Source organism: Eptatretus burgeri, chromosome 11, assembly GCF_056783735.1.
Source record: "Eptatretus burgeri isolate ZD-2024b chromosome 11, Ebu_testis_v1, whole genome shotgun sequence".
Lineage (NCBI taxonomy): Eukaryota > Metazoa > Chordata > Myxini > Myxiniformes > Myxinidae > Eptatretus > Eptatretus burgeri.
This window is the reverse complement of record NC_140971.1, coordinates 36,354,067-36,371,412: the sequence shown is the minus strand read 5'-3', so window position 1 is coordinate 36,371,412 and position 17,346 is coordinate 36,354,067. Positions and strand designations below refer to the sequence as shown.

The following is a 17,346-nucleotide window of genomic DNA, read 5'->3' as shown; positions in this document are numbered from 1 at the left end:
AAATTGGGTGTTCTGCTTTGTTAACATACACTGACAGCTGGAAATGAGCTTCATCTGACATGATTAGTCTCTCACTAAACTTGTCATCCACCTCGCTCATCAGAAGACATGTTTCGCAAAATTCCATCCTGCTTCGTTTATCACCATCATTAAATTCATGAAACACTTGAATTTTGTCCGTAAACATGTGCAAATCATACTTCAGCATGGACTGAAGGGATGTTGTCTTAATGTTAAATACCTGTGACTGTTTTCTTGTCGAACAGCACAGATTACGCTGAACATATACTGTACACACAACTGCAATCTTGTGAGGTGTATTGATGTTTCTGGATCATCCTGGAAGAGTCAAGGCTTGTGCACAAGCAGTTTGACAAAATATTTTGGCATACGAGTATCGTGTTCCTGGAAGGACATTTTCTAACATCGCAAATTATTTTGAAGTGTCTGAGCCTGAATTATGACACCAGACTTGAAGTCGAGTTTCAGGATCCTTGCCATTTTAATATTAGGTCCATTTCTCCAACTTCATAAATCTAACAGAAATCCTTTTATAATTTGTGATAGAAAAACATATATTCAGCATTGCTTTGGATTTTACTTGAATTTGAAATGTGTCAGTTATTTATTGGCCACCTTGTACATTCTGTATCACGTCTCTATAAAAGGAACACATTTTTACAAGATCACATTGTTGCAATGCAAAACATTTTACATTCCATCTCACATCTCCCAGTAAAGGTAAAGTTATTACATACCATGTAACTTCCCCATAAAACTAAACATTTTGCATGACACATCAATGTTCCATAAAGTTAAACATTTTCCACACCAACATGTCTATAAAGCTAAGCCTTTTACAAAACTAGAATGGCACTCGACAGAGTGCATCCCTCCACCAGGCTGAACAGTTTACGTTTTGGATCCCACCGATAGGCTGGATCTGGACCTGGACCTGAACTAAAATCGAATCGTTTTGTTCTTTTCACCTAACCAACTCATCCACCAAGTTTCATCCGAATCCGTTCATAACTTTTTGAAATATCGTGCTTTATATCGTTTTTGGTGGATTATCTTTAGATTATGATTCTCAATGGTGAAGAATCACTTGTGGAATTTTTTTTTTTTAATTCTAGTATCCAGATCTGGATCCGGATCCAGATCCTCATCAAAATCTAATCAGTTCGTTCTTGTCACACACCCAACCTGCCCACCAAGTTTCGTCTGAATCCATCAACAACTTTTTTGAGATATCCTGCTCACATTCGGACAAAGAAACAAAAAAACAAGCAGTCATAGACTGGTACTTACGAAATCGTCAACTTGACCTCTCACCTTGTCTAATAAAAGCTGTCTCGAGAGAAGGTAAGGAAGCAAACCAGATGTATATACGATGATTCTGTACCAAACCATCAAAAATCGAATGATTGACCTCACTGTGACCTTGAACATTGACCGATTTTGACCAAAATCTAATCAGCACGAGCCATCACCCTCCTGAATCACATGGTCGAATTTGACATTGGTAGCTTCTTCCGTTCTCGAGTTATCGTGCCTACAAACAAACAAACAAACAACACAAACAGATGACGGAAGTCATAAATATACTTACGAAATCTTTAGATTTCGGAAGTAACAACAGACAAACAGGTGAATGCATAAACTCCGTCCACTTTCGGTGGCGGAGGTAATGATGTCTCCGTAACCTTCTCCATTCCATCCCAAGTCTCGAAAAGTTCAAATTTTAAACGCACATATTTTAACTAGAAAGGCACTCAGTAGAGCACATACCTCCGCTACGCAATGCCTGATCCAAGAGAACATATCGGGCCCAATACATTTTTGAAATATCATTCTACAATTCGTTTTTGGCCCTATCTCTCAATGGTGAAGAATCACTTTTAAAATTATCGGATCCAGATTCGGATCTTCACCAAAATTGAATCAATTCTTCCTTGTCACACACCCAACATGTCCACCAAGTTTCATCCAAATCCATCCTAAACTTTATGAGATATTGTGCAGACAGAGAGACAAAAAAGCAGTCATAGACTGGTACTTACGAAATCGTCAACTTGACCTCTGACTTTGTCCATTAAAAGCTGGCTCTAGAGAAGGTAGCGACGCAAACCAGAAGTTTCTACGATGACTCTGTACCAAACCATCAAAAATCGAATGTTTGACCTCACTGTGACCTTGACCTTTGACGGATTTTGACTAAAATCTAATCAGCGAGAGCCACCACCCTCCTGAATCACGTGGTGTAATTTGACATTGGTGGCTTCTTCCATTCTCGAGTTATCGTGCCTACAAACAAACAAACAAACAAACAAGCAGTCATAGACTGGTACTTACGAAATCGTCAACTTGACCTCTGACCTTGTCTAATAAAAGCTTTCTCTAGAGAAGGTAGCGACACAAACCAGAAGTTTCTACGATGATTCTGTATCAAACCATCAAAAATCGTAACGTCGAACGAAGCAAAAATCTCCATTTCTCCACGCAATTACACCTTAACGTAACTCAACGACGCGTCTGCTCGAGCGCACTGCATCATGGGACGACCCGTGACGCGTCGAGTGAAATATTTTTTATACAATCTTAAAACGTCTCCAAAACATCCGATTTTTACAAGAATTTCGACAACTGAGTTTTAAGCGTCCAAAGCGATCGCAAAAACCGAAGACAAAATTAAAATCGAAGTTAAAACGAACTCGTAACGTCGACCGAAGCAAAAATACTCCATTTCTCCACATGAATTTACGGAATTATGTTTGACCTCACTGTGATCTTGACCTTGACCGATTTTGACCAAAATCTAATCAGCACTAGCCATCACCCTCCTGAATCACTTGGTGTAATTTGACATTGGTAGCTTCTTCCGTTCTCGAGTTATCGTGCCTACAAACAAACAACCAAACAAACAAACAAACAGAAACGGAAGTCATCAACATACTTACGAAATCTTTAGATTTCAGAAGTCACAAGCAGTCATAGACTGGTATTAACGAAATCGTCAACTTGACCTCTGACCTTGTCTAATAAAAGCTGTCTCTGGAGAAGGCAGCGACGCAAACCAGAAGTTTATACGATGATTCTGTACCAAACCACCAAAAATCGTAACGTCGACTGAAGCAAAAATCTCCATTTCTCCACGCAATTATTTTATATTATTTTAGCAAAGTCACAAAACCGTAATATTCGGCCATCCACCAACAATCTTTACATAATCCGAACGCTTAGTGAGTCAGGCATGCGACGATAACCTTTATTGGGATAAAAAATGACTTTTAAACACCATCTTTATCAAAAACACCGTCAGCGCGCACACGGAAAAGTTTTATGTGAGTCAACGACGCGTCTGCTCGAGCGCACTGCACCACGTGACGACCAGTGATGCGCGAGTGAAATATTTTTTATACAATCTTAAAACGTCTCCAAAACATCCGATTTTTACAAGAATTTCGACAACCGAGTTTTAAGCGTCCGAAGCGATCGCAAAAACCGAAGACAAAATTAAAATCGAAGTTAAAACGAACTCGTAACGTCGAGCGAAGCAAAAAATCTCCATTTCTCCACGCAATTATTCAATATTATTTTATCAAAGTCACAAAACCAAATATTCGGCCATCCACCAACAATCTTTACATAATCCGACGGCTCAGCGAGTCAGGCATGCGACGATAACCTTTATTGGGATAAAAAATGACTTTTAAACACCAACTTTATCGAAAACACCGTCAGCGCGCACACGGAAAACGTTTACGTGGGTCAACGACGCGTCTGCTCGAGCGCACTGCACCACATGACGACCCGTGACGCGTCAAGTGAAATATTTTTTATACAATCTTAAAACGTCTCCAAAACATCCAATTTTTACCAGAATTTCAACAACTGAGTTTTAAGCGTCCAAAGCGATCGCAAAAACCGAAGACAAAATTAAAATTGAAGTTAAAACAAACTCGTAACGTCGAGCGAAGCAAAAATACTCCATTTCTCCACATTAATTTACGGAATTGTGTTTGACCTCACTGTGACCTTGACCTTTGACGGATTTTGATCAAAATCTAATCAGCGCTAGCCATCACCCTCCTGAATCACGTGGTGTAATTTGACATTGGTAGTTTCTTCCATTCTCGAGTTATCATGCCTTCAAACAAACAAACAAACACACAAACAAGCAGTCATAGACTGGTACTTACGAAATCGTCAACTTGACCTCTGACGTTGTCTAATAAAAGCTGTCTCCAGAGAAGGTAGCGACGCAAACCAGAAGTTTCTACGATGATTCTGTACCAAACCATCACAAATCGAATGTTTTGGATGTTTGACCTCACTGTGACCTTGACCTTTTACCGATTTTGACCTAAATCTAATTGGCGCTAGCCACCACCCTCCTGAATAACGTGGTGTAATTTGACATTGGTAGCTTCTTCCATTCTCGAGTTATCGTTTTTTGCATGTTTGACCTCACTGTGACCTTGACCTTTGACCGATTTTGACCAAAATCTAATCAGTGCTAGCCATCACCCTCCTGAATCACTTGGTGTAATTTGACATTGGTAGCTTCTTCCGTTCTCGAGTTATCTGTACCAAACCATCAAAAATCGAATATTTGACCTCACTGTGACCTTGACCTTTGACCGATTTTGACCAAAATCTAAGCAGCGCTAGCCATCACCCTCCTGAATCACGTGGTGTAATTTGACATTGGCAGCTCCTTCCGTTCTTGAGTTATCGTGCCTAAAAACAAACAAACACACAAACACACAAACAAACAAACACACAAACAAGTAGTCATAGACTGGTACTTACGAAATCGTCAACCTGACCTCTGACCTTGTCTAATAAAAGCATGAATCAGTCAGAAGCCCAAGGGGAGCTTGAATTCTGAATTCATTGTGGTCTACGATTTTACACTATGGTTTGCAGATAATGAGTCCCAGACAAAAACTAGATTTCTGATAAAAAAAATTCCATTTTTTTGTTTTTATTTTTAAAAAAGTGATTCAGTACAAGCAGGATATGCCAGATAATAGGTGTATTACCTTTCAGAAGAATCTGATAAAAGACATAATTTATTATATAGATATCAGTTATTCATCGCTGTTCCAGAATTTCGACAACCGAGTTTTAAGCGTCCTAAGCGATCGCAAAAACCGAAGACAAAATTAAAATCGAAGTTAAAACAAACTCGTAACGTCGACCGAAGCAAAAATACTCCATCTCTCCAAGCAAAACCTAAACGTCACTCAACGACGCGTCTGCTCGAGCGCACTGCATCATGGGACGACCCGTGACGCGTCGAGTGAAATATTTTTTATGCAATCTTAAAACGTCTCCAAAACATCCGATTTTTACCAGAATTTCGAGAACCGAGTTTTAAGCGTCCAAAACGATCGCAAAAACCGAAGACAAAATTAAAATCGAGGTTAAAACGAACTCGTAACGTCGAGCGAAGCAAAAATACTCCATTTCTCCACATGAATTTACGGAATTATGTTTGACCTCACCGTGACCTTGACCTTTGACTGATTTTGACCAAAATCTAATCAGCACTAGCCATCACCCTCCTGAATCACGTGGTGTTATCTGACATTGGAAGCTTCTTCCGTTCTCGAGTTATCGTGCCTACAAATAAACAAACAAACAAACAAACAAACAGAAACGGAAGGCATCAATATACTTACGAAATCTTTAGATTTCGTAAGTAACAAGCAAACAAGCAGTCATAGACTGGTACTTACGAAATCATCAACTTGACCTCTGACCTTGTCGAATAAAAGCTGTCTCTTGAGAAGGGAGCGACGCAAACCAGAAGTTTCTATGATGATTCTGTACCAAACCATCAAAAATCGAATGTTTTGGATGTTTGACCTCACTGTGACCTTGAGCTTTGACCGATTTTGACCAAAATCTAAGAAGCGCTAGCCACCACCCTCCTGAATCAGGTGGTTTAATTTGACATTGGTAGCTTCTTCCGTTCTCGAGTTATCATTTTTTGGATGTTTGACCTCACTGTGACCTTGACCTTTGACCGATTTTGACCAAAATCGAAACACCGCTGGCCAGCACCCTCCTGAATCACGTGGTGTAATTTGACATTGGTAGCTTCTTCCGTTCTCGAGTTATCTGTACCAAACCATCAAAATCGAATATTTGACCTCACTGTGACCTTGACCTTTGACCGATTTTGACCAAAATCTAATCAGCACGAGCCATGACCCTCCTGAATCACGTGGTTTAATTTGACATTGGTGGCTTCTTCCGTTCTCGAGTTATCTGTACCAAACCATCAAAAATCGAATATTTGACCTTGCTGTGACCTTGACCTTTGACCGATTTTGACCAAAATCTAATCAGCACTAGCCATCACTCTCCTGAATCAGGTGGTGTAATTTGATATTGGTAGCTTCTTCCGTTCTCGAGTTATCGTGCCTACAAACAAACAAACAAACTAACAAACAAACAGAAACGGAAGCCATCAATATACTTACGAAATCTTTAGATTTCGTAAGTAACAAACAAACTAACAAACAAACAAACAAACAAACAAACAAACAAACAAGCAGTCATCGACTGGTACTTACGAAATCGTCAACTTGACCTCTGACCTTGTCTAATAAAAGCTGTCTCTGGAGAAGGTAGCGACGCAAACCAGAAGTTTCTACGATGATTCTGTACCAAACCATCAAAAATCGAATGTTTGACCTCACTGTGACCTTGACCGTTGACCGATTTTGACCAAAATGTAATCAGCACTAGCCATCACCCTCCTGAATCACGTGTTGTAATTTGACATTGGTAGCTTCTTCCGTTCTCGAGTTATCTGTACCAAACCATCAAAAGTCGAATATTTGACCTCACTGTGACCTTGACCTTTGACCGATTTTGCCCAAAATCTAATCAGCACTAGCCATCACCCTCGTGAATCACGTGGTGTAATTTGACATTGGTATTTACTTCCGTTCTCGAGTTATCGTGCCTACAAACAAACAAACAAACAAACAAACAAACAGAAATGGAAGTCATTACATCAATATACTTACGAAATCTTTAGATTTCGTAAGTAACAAACAAACAGAAATGGAAGGCATCAATATACTTACGAAATCTTTAGATTTCGTTAGTAACAAACACACAAACAAACAAACAAACAGAGGATGGAAGTCATCAATATACTTACAAAATCTTTAGATTTCATAAGTAACAAACACACAAACAGAGGACGGAAGTCATCAATATACTTACGAAATCTTTAGATTTCGTAAGTAACAAAGACAAAGACAGACAGAAAGGGGTTTTTTTTGTATACCTTGGTCGAGGCTCGTATGAGAGCTAACACACAACTCACAGCAAGGAGGCATGAGACAAGAGGGGCGGGAGTGGAAGGGACAAAACAGTGGGGAACAGACACATTAGGTGAACTGTGGAAGGGAGAGGGATGGGGATGGGACGGGGAACATGGCGAAGAGAAGATGGACATTTCAGGGACTTTCAGGAAGGAAAGCAGGAGAAATTAAGGAAGTGGGCTTGGGTGGATTATCCGGGGTAGAAAAGATCGAGGATTTGGATGGGGGAAGATAAGAGGTGGTGGTGAACAGCTGTTTTGAAAGCCTGGAGGGAAGAATGGGAAAGAATAGAGTGAGGAAGTTTATTCCAAAGGCGGGAAAAAAGAGGAATGAAAGAGTGAAGATGAGCAGTGATTCGTGATTTTGGTAGTTTTACCAGAAGGGGGTTGTTGGCGGACCTTGAGCGCCCTGTGGAAATGTGGTGGGGACAAATCGCAGAGAGAGCAGGGGGGCAAGGCTGGAGAGGAGTCGGTAGAAGACAGAAAGACCACCGACCAACCTGCGGTGATTGAGTGAGAGGCCCAAAGACTCAGCTTCATTGCGGGAGATGCCGATGATCTTAAATGCCCTGGTTTCGACAGCGTGAAGCCGAGAAAGGTGGGAGGCAGGAGCACCAGCCCAGAGGGGAGAGCAGTACTCCATCAGGCTACGGACAAAAGCTTTGTAAGTGGTCAGGAGCTCAAGAGGGCCGAGGAAAGACTTAGCACGACGGAGGATTCCCAGTCGGCGACTGGCTTTTGAGGCGAGGTTGGAAATGTGACTTTCCCAGGAAAGGTCATGGCAGATAGTGAGACCTAGAAGCTTGAAAGAAAAGACTTCTTCCAGAGGATTGTTGAGAAAGTGGATGGGGGGTTTTTGTAAACGGTCCTTTCGAAGAGACATAGTGAGAGTGTGAGATTTGTCTGGATTGAAAGACATGTTCCACGTGTTGGACCAGTTTGTGATTTTATCCAGATCTGCAGTGAGCGAAGAAGCTGCTGCTTGCCGGTCTGAGGGATGACAGATGGTACGGCAGAGGGTGGAGTCGTCGGCAAAGAGAAATAGAGGATTTTCCAGAGAGTCCGAGAGATCATTGATGAAAACCAGAAAAAGAACAGGGCCCAGAACGCTACCTTGAGGAACTCCAGCCTGCACAGGAACAGGGGATGAAAGAACTCCATTTAGGGCCACACGTTGACTGCGACAGGAGAGGAAGTCTGCGAGCCATGAGTGGAGACGGCCTTGAATACCATGGGAAGAGAGTTTGGTGAGTAGGACAGGGTGCCAGACTGTGTCAAAAGCATGTGATATGTCCAGGGATACGGCTCGGATTTCCTGTCTGGCATTGAGGACCTCCATCCATTGATGGGAGAGCAGAAGCAGCATATCCAGCGTAGAGTGACCTGGTCTGAAGCCAAATTGATGATTGGAAATCAAGCCATTGGAGAAGAGGAATGATTTCATGTCTGAAGCGATGATGGATTCCATCACCTTGCTGATGATTGGGAGAAGGCTGATTGGTCTGTAGTTACAGGGATCTGTTTTTGCACCTTTTTTATGCAGGGCAGTGATGTTAGCAGATTTCCAAGCAGATGGCAGATGACCTTGGGCAAATGAGAGGGTGAATAGAACAGAGAGAGGGTGAGCAAGAGCAGAAGAGCAGGCTTTGAGTACACGTGGGCTGATGCCGTCTGGACCGGTTGCAGAATCTGACTCGAGGTTTGAAAGCAAGCTCTCCACCTTGTTAGGAGAAAAGGACACAGAGTCCAGGGACAGTTGGGTGCGACTGGGTAAAGTGGGTAGAGATAGTGATGGGTTTAAGACACAAGATTTAGCTGCAAACACCGAGTTTAGACATTCAGCTTTATCACGTGTGGAATCAGCAGTGCAGCCATTTGAGGTAAGGGAGGGGATGGAGGGGGAACATACACCAGAAACAGATTTGATTAAACGCCACCAGGATTTTGAGGAGGGAGAGAGGTTTGAGAGTTCAGACTTGAGATGAGAAAGATGTTGTTTTCTGGCTCTCCTGAGGGTAGATACACACTTGTTCCGAGCTTTGTGGAAAGAATGACAATTGGCGTGATGACAATTGAAGTCACCACATAAGAGGAAGAGAGAGCTTGGATGAGAAGATAGAAGATGGTCCATGTTTTCGGATAGTGAGGTGTAGATGGAGTCATCACTGTTCGGTGGACGGTACAGTACACATATAAACATGAGGTGGGAGTGGAGGGGAAGCCGAAGCCAGAGGTATTCCTGGGGGTGTGGGGGAGTGAGAGCAGTGCATGGAGAGTGAGGAATAGAGTCTTTGATGAAGAGAGCAACACCTCCACCAGGACGAGGCTCAGGTCTGTCATACCGTAAGAGGGAGTAACCGGGGAGAGATACTTGGGAGTCAGACACGTCTTGGGAGAGGAAAGTTTCTGTTAGGCAGATAATGTCTGGTTTATCAGTGGCAACCTGTATGGAAAGATCTAAAAAGGTTTGAGCGAAGGCCCCAGATATTTGAGGGTGAAAACATAACCTCCTTCACCTTCGGTGGTGGAGGTAATAAAGTAAATATTTTACTTTCTGTCTCATGTCTCCATGAAGATAAACATTTTGCAATATCCCATCTCCAGAAGACAAAACATTTTTGTCCAGTTCACAGTTTGTTAATGTGAATGCTTAGCTCAGCCATGCATTATTTGTCTTTCAATAATACTTTAAATGTAATTTTTCACTATTAATCAAATCCTGTACATTGTATTTCATTCAATGGACAAACCTTTTTAGGATTTTTCAATTTGATCTCAGTTTGTACACATGTCGTGTATGTGTACCAGCTACAATATGACCCTTAGATAAATCGCATGCATGACAAAGACATAAGTAGACATCAGTGTCCACTAATGTGAATTACAAGGACATTGGTAGACGATGTGCAAACTGCAAACACACAGAGTCTATGGGATTGTAATCTTAGTTTCAGAGGATCATAAGCCAAATGTTCACATGGGAACAACAACTGGCCAACCCAACCCATTGCTTCGCCAAAGAAAGATGGATAATTAAAGTTTACATAACGAAAAAGCAATTTGGAGTCAAATTCCCATCCATCTCAAGCAAAGAATTGCAAAGACATGACTCGTTCAACTACACTCAGTTTATCCTGAGTGGTTGCCGAGGCATCAAAGTGAAGGGCAAGCATCTTTCGTAAAAAAACACAAGGGTCCGACATTGAAAATATTGTGTAGTGCATTTGGAGCTGCCACCACAAAATCACCTATAAACGTCACTCACCGTGGCACAGAAAGAGTAACACCGCAGCATGGGTTTCAAGAACATGCAATTTGGCAACATGGCAACTCGGTTGGTAGCATGCTCGCCATTGTGTTGTCTAGTCTTTGTGCGATTCCCAATCCCAAACTATTTTTTACTGGGTGTGATCCACCGGTGAAGTAAAGGAGGCAGTTGTTCCGTCTGCATTTATGTTGAGGACATTAAAGATCCAACAATATCCCTCAAAAATGTAGGCCTTTGTGTGCCAGTATCGCTTGGGTTTTGCAGTGAAGTTAGCACCATTGGCATTAAGTGAGATCTCCAGGATTTACATCTGGTCCAAATGACATCCTTCTGCATCTGCAAGTGAAAAATTGCACGTCCCACAATGCATTAATCTATCCAGACACCATGGGAATGACAGTGTGTCTTATTGTTGCATCATATTCCTGCAGGAATCAAAATTAGGCGAGACAAACAATGAAGCAAGAACTCTATCAATGAGAATAGGTTAGTTTCATGAATAGTAGTATTCAACTTCATGAACATGTTGTTCTTTGATATTTAATTTGATGTAATAGTACAAATCAGGAGGCTTTTGCACTCTCAACTTCTGATGCAACAATCGCTTCTCTATTCTGCGAGCAGTAGTGACGAGAATCAAGTCAACCCGGAATTTAACGGCTGCTCGCTTACTTGTGTACTCGCAGTATGAGGGAATACTGATGTTCTTGTTTGTTGTATTCATTGCTTTTATTTTATTTTTGTGACTCAACTGGAATTGAAAAATCTCATAAATAAAGAAATAAATATCCTCTTCAGCCATTGTAAGCATTTCTGTGCATTTAACAACAATGATTGACAATAAAAAACAGCAATGATAGACTTTTAACAAAAGACAAAATGTGTCATCGCTGTTGTGGTCATGATGTTATGACAGGGGTTTCAGAAAATCCTGCGATTGATCTAGTACTCACAATAGTCCCAGGCATATCCACTTCTAATTCCTAAATATGGCATCCCTTGACTTCAATGCACTTGTTCCATTTTTCTTCAAACTGTCTACTCCAGGAAAGCATAAATTTTCAGATGGCTTCTTCTCCCGCCAAGTCTCAGTTGCTCCAGTTATTTCCTTGTCATCGGCGGCCATGCCGCAGTGTAACTTCAAATGTCAAAACAGAGATAGCGAGTCACTAGGGGCAAAGTGTGAGCTGTATAGATGACTAGGGGTGATCCACCTCCTGGAAGCCAATCACGAATGGTGGTCTGCACAAAGTGGGCCTTGTGTATTGCCTTGGCACCATGAAGGAGGAGCACACCATTATTGAGAATCCCTCAGCGTTAGTCTTTGATGGTCTGTTGCGATTTTTGCATGATGCTGGCATACTCTTTCCCTATGGATGGATCGTTATGTTGCACTGTACATCTTTTCAAAGAGTAGGATTCCATTTGTGTCCTTGAAAATGGACACTATGATCTTAACGGTTTATTGTTTGTCACAAAACATGTGCATCAGTGATCCCTTCTACTTCCATTGCATGGATTCGAGATTGGCTTCAGGATCCCAGTGGTGAAGTCACGTTTCATTACAGTTACCAGATGAGTGATGAAGACTGTTGTCAGATCAGGCCAGATAAGATGTGTGACTTGCTGCAGGTACCATGTAAACCAGAACTAACCTGTTTCATGATCGGGTTGTCGGCGACAAAACAGTCTTCCCCACCAGGCTTTCTGGTGAGGAAGGTGTATGATATGGACACCCAGCAGGATTAAAAAACAAAACCTGTCAAACGGTAGAAGACCTCCTTGTGAGCCAACAGCCATATCTAGTGCTCAACTGTGTCTGCGGACATCCTCCTGCATTTGGGTGACATTATTTTTTTTTAGGAGGTTGGTGCAGGATATGCACTACGCCCAACGTAAAAACCTTCACGCCGCAAAACAAATTGAAAACCCACTCCGTGGGAGTACCTCCTGTGCAGCTGCCCTCCGCAGGGCAGCTCACCGGATGACGGGATTGGGGCAAAGCCTTCGGGACCCCACACTCTTTGATGATAGGAGGAAAACCACAGGGTAACCTTCCCAGATCAGATTGCGGTAGTGTGTGTCGGGGTGATGCTGAAGTGTCATCCACAAGATGGCGGTCTTCCTTGGGTTAAGCTGAGGCGGTCCCTTTCTGGAATGTCCCATCCCGAAGAGAGGATGATCACCTGTCTGTTATCATCTGAGCACAAGCATTTGAACTTTGGTATTGCAGCACTCTCTGTGGTTCGGAGACCGGATAATGGCAAGATCATGGCGGGTGTTAACACCTACTATTGGTCTGGTCACTTTGATGGCTACCATGCCCAAGAAGTTGCTGTAGCTGTGTCCAATAAGCTGACTCCAATGAAAATTGAGGTAACACCGATCATCAAGCGTATTATGAAATGAAGGATTCGTCACTCCTTGGGTATCATTTCCCTGGTCGCTGTATATGCTCCGACTGAGGTGAGTGATCTCACCATGAAGGAAGCATTCCATGCCACGCTTGAGTCAGTGGTTGATCAGTGCCCCAGGCGAGATACTCTTCTAGTCTTGGGGGATTTCAATGCATTGACTGGAACTGATAGGGATGGTTATGAGACACGTGTTGGTCCCCATGGGTCTGGAACTGTGAACCAGAACTGCACAAAGTTCCTTGACTTTGCAAGAAGTTATGGACTTAGGGTAGCTGGTGCATGGTTTCAGCGCCCACAGGCTCATCGCGAGATTTGGTATTCCATTGCTGGCGGTGTGGAAAAGGAGATTGACTCTGTGATCATAGATGGTCGCTGGAGGATGATCCAGAACTGCAGGGTCTACCGGAGTGCTCAGTTCCTCAACACTGGCCACCGGCTTGTTGTCGCAACTCTGAAGTTGCAGCTAAAATCCAGGAGAATGGTAGCATCCCAGCCGAGGCTGGATGTTGGCAAGCTCAAGGATGAGAGGATAGCTGAGGAGTTTGCGAACAGGCTGAGTCGAGATTTGGGGAGCCTGGGTGGTTTGGGGGATCCTGAAGAGTTGTGGAGTGACTTCAAGACCACCGTCGTTGATATTGTCGGAAGATGTCTTGGAACTCACCGTCGGGCAAAGAATATTGTGTCTCAAGGAATACTGGATAACATTGACCAGAGTCGCAGGGCCAGGCTGAATGGCAGAAATGAGCTGTTCAGGGAACTGAGGCATAAAACTGTACGTGCACTTAGGGTGGACAAGGAGGCCGATGTGTGAGGAATCTGTGAGGGGGGAGAGCATCACCAGTGGTCAAGTGATTCTCGTCCTACTTACAGGGGAATTCGCACATTGTGTTCCTCCTAGCCCGTCCCTCGGTGTACTGCAGTTAGAGCAGAGTATGGTGGGCTCTTGACAGAGGAGTCCGAAGTCGAGGCCCGCTGGGCTGGTTTCTTTGAGTGGCTGCACCAAGTTGATCCACCAACTGTTGAGTTGGATGTCAGGGGTGTTACAATCCCTATTGTTGACCCTCCAATTGACTGTGGTCCACCTTCCTTTGTGGAAACACAGGCTGTGGTGAACTGGCTGAAATGGGGTGAAGCTCTAGGGATCTGTGGCATCCATGCTGAACTTCTCAAGGCTGGTGGAAATGTGGTACTCCTGTCATTGCATGAAGTTCTGTGCTCTGCTGGAACACAGGCATCATCACAACTGACTGGAAGAGGGGCCTTGTTGTCCCTCTCTGGAAAGGGAAGGGTGATCGACAAGACTGCAACAACTAGCGAGGGGTGATGCTGCTCTAATTGCCGGGCAAGGTCTTTGCTCAGATAATTATTGATGGGGTTTGCAATCATCTGCTTAAGCACCGGCGTCCAGAGCAGTCAGGCTTTACATCAAAGATGTCAACATTTGACCGTATCCTTGCTCTTCGGGTCCTCACAGAACGCAGGCGAGAGTTTCGGCAGGGGCTGTTTGCAGCCTGTGTTGATCTCTGCAAAGCATTTGATTCAGTGAATCGGGATGCCCTCTGAAGGATTCTTGGTCTTCGTATGGTGCCACTAAAACTGATCAATCTGATGTCTGAAGTATACTCTGGTACTGAGAGTGCTGTGAGACGTAGTAATACCATCTCTGACTTATTTCCAGTTGTTACTGGAGTTCATCAGGGGTGTCTACTGGCCCACAAACTTTTCAGCACTTGAATGGACGAGATTCTGGGGATGGATGTCAGGGAGATCAAGCTGCGGTGCATCGTTTGGGAATATCAAGATCTCTGACCTTGATTTCGCAGATGATGCAGTCATCTTTGTGGAGACTCCAGATATCCTTTTGGGGGCCCTTAAGGTGCTGAATGAGGAGTGGGAGCCATTGAGGTTATGGGTTTCCTGGGTCAAAACTAAGATCCAGGATTTCAATGACATGTTGGATGCTGCTTTCCTGTCTGTACCTGTTTGGGGCGAGGATGTTGAGGTCACGGAGAAATTAACTTACCTTGGCAGTGATATTCATGACTCTGTAGGCTGTGAGCAAAGGTAAATAGACGTCTGGGTCGGACCTGGGGATTCATGGATTCACTGGATCATGGAGTGGCGCTGCCAGTACCTGTGCAGTTGTATGAAAGTCCAAGTCTTCAGGTCCTTGGTGCTTCCACTCCTGCTCTATGGATGTGAGACTTAGCCAAGGATTCTCCGAAGAGACCTGGTACCAAAGGAATTAAGTCTCCGTCTCAGATCCCTGATCAGAATCTATCACTGGTCAGACTCTGTGTCCAATGAGCGGTTGCTGAGACTCAAATGAGATTTGTTACCTGCATTGTCCGTGACAGTCAGCTTTTTTTTTTTTTTTTGTATACCTTGGTCGAGGCTCGTATGAGAGCTAACACACAACTCACAGCAAGGAGGCATGAGACAAGAGGGGCGGGAGTGGAAGGGACAAAACAGTGGGGAACAGACACATTAGGTGAACTGTGGAAGGGAGAGGGATGGGGATGGGACGGGGAACATGGCGAAGAGAAGATGGACTTTTCAGGGACTTTCAGGAAGGAAAGCAGGAGAAATTAAGGAAGTGGGCTTGGGTGGATTATCGGGGGTAGAAAAGATCGAGGATTTGGATGGGGGAAGATAAGAGGTGGTGGTGAACAGCTGTTTTGAAAGCCTGGAGGGAAGAATAGAGTGAGGAAGTTTATTCCAAAGGCGGGAAAAAAGAGGAATGAAAGAGTGAAGATGAGCAGTGATTCATGATTTTGGTAGTTTTACCAGAAGGGGGTTGTTGGCGGACATTGAGCGCCCTGTGGAAATGTGGTGGGGACAAATCGCAGAGAGAGCAGGGGGGCAAGGCTGGAGAGGAGTCGATAGAAGACAGAAAGACCACCGACCAACCTGCGGTGATTGAGTGAGAGGCCCAAAGACTCAGCTTCATTGCGGGAGATGCCGATGATCTTAAATGCCCTGGTTTCGACAGCGTGAAGCCGAGAAAGGTGGGAGGCAGGAGCACCAGCCCAGAGGGGAGAGCAGTACTCCATCAGGCTACGGACAAAAGCTTTGTAAGTGGTCAGGAGCTCAAGAGGGCCGAGGAAGGACTTAGCACGACGGAGGATTCCCAGTCGGCGACTGGCTTTTGAGGTGAGGTTGGAAATGTGACTTTCCCAGGAAAGGTCATGACAGATAGTGAGACCTAGAAGCTTGAAAGAAAAGACTTCTTCCAGAGGATTGTTGAGAAAGTGGATGGGGGGGTTTTGTAAACGGTCCTTTCGAAGAGACATAGTGAGAGTGTGAGATTTGTCTGGATTGAAAGACATGTTCCACGTGTTGGACCAGTTTGTGATTTTATCCAGATCTGCAGTGAGCGAAGAAGCTGCTGCTTGCCGCTCTGAGGGATGACAGATGGTACGGCAGAGGGTGGAGTCGTCGGCAAAGAGAAATAGAGGATTTTCCAGAGAGTCCGAGAGATCATTGATGAAAACCAGAAAAAGAACAGGGCCCAGAACGCTACCTTGAGGAACTCCAGCCTGCACAGGAAGAGGGGATGAAAGAACTCCATTTAGGGCCACACGTTGACTGCGACAGGAGAGGAAGTCTGCGAGCCATGAGTGGAGATGGCCTTGAATACCATGGGAAGAGAGTTTGGTGAGTAGGGCAGGGTGCCAGACTATGTCAAAAGCACGTGATCTGTCCAGGGATACGGCTCGGATTTCCTGTCTGGCATTGAGGACCTCCATCCATTGATGGGAGAGCAGAAGCAGCATATCCAGGGTAGAGTGACCTGGTCTGAAACCAAATTGATGATTGGAAATCAAGCCATTGGAGAAGAGGAAGGATTTCATATCTGAAGCAATGATAGATTCCATCACCTTGCTGATGATTGGGAGAAGGCTGATTGGTCTGTAGTTACAGGGATCTGTTTTTGCACCTTTTTTATGCAGGGCAGTGATGTTAGCAGATTTCCAAGCAGATGGCAGATGACCTTGGGCAAATGAGAGGGTGAATAGAACAGAGAGAGGGTGAGCAAGAGCAGAAGAGCAGGCTTTGAGGACACGTGGGCTGATGCCGTCTGGACCGGTTGCAGAATCTGACTCGAGGTTTGAAAGCAAGCTCTCCACCTTGTCAGGAGAAAAGGATACAGAGTCCAGGGACAGTTGGGTGCGACTGGGTAAAGTGGGTGGAGATAGTGATGGGTTTAGGACACAAGGTTTAGCTGCAAACACCGAGTTTAGACATTCAGCTTTATCACGTGTGGAATCAGCAGTGCGGCCATTTGAGGTAAGGGAGGGGATGGAGGG

At 44.0% G+C, this 17,346-nt stretch overlaps 1 protein-coding gene and 1 long non-coding RNA gene across 5 annotated transcripts in view; one reads left to right on the top strand and one right to left on the bottom strand.

Moving 5' to 3' along the window:
* Positions 1-17,346, top strand: part of LOC147016871 (ELAV-like protein 2) — a 211,260-nt gene that overhangs the window by 23,821 nt on the left and 170,093 nt on the right. The window lies entirely within an intron of this gene.
* LOC147016873 (uncharacterized) overlaps positions 1-17,346 on the bottom strand; it is a 65,491-nt gene that overhangs the window by 23,628 nt on the left and 24,517 nt on the right. For 3 of the 4 annotated variants that reach the window (XR_015049224.1, XR_015049225.1, XR_015049226.1), the window contains exon 1: positions 1,336-1,853. The exons of the other annotated variant lie outside the window; for it this stretch is intronic. This is a non-coding gene — a long non-coding RNA (uncharacterized LOC147016873). Of the gene's footprint in view, positions 1-1,335; positions 1,854-17,346 lie in introns of those variants that run through there. 4 annotated transcript variants of the gene reach the window in all.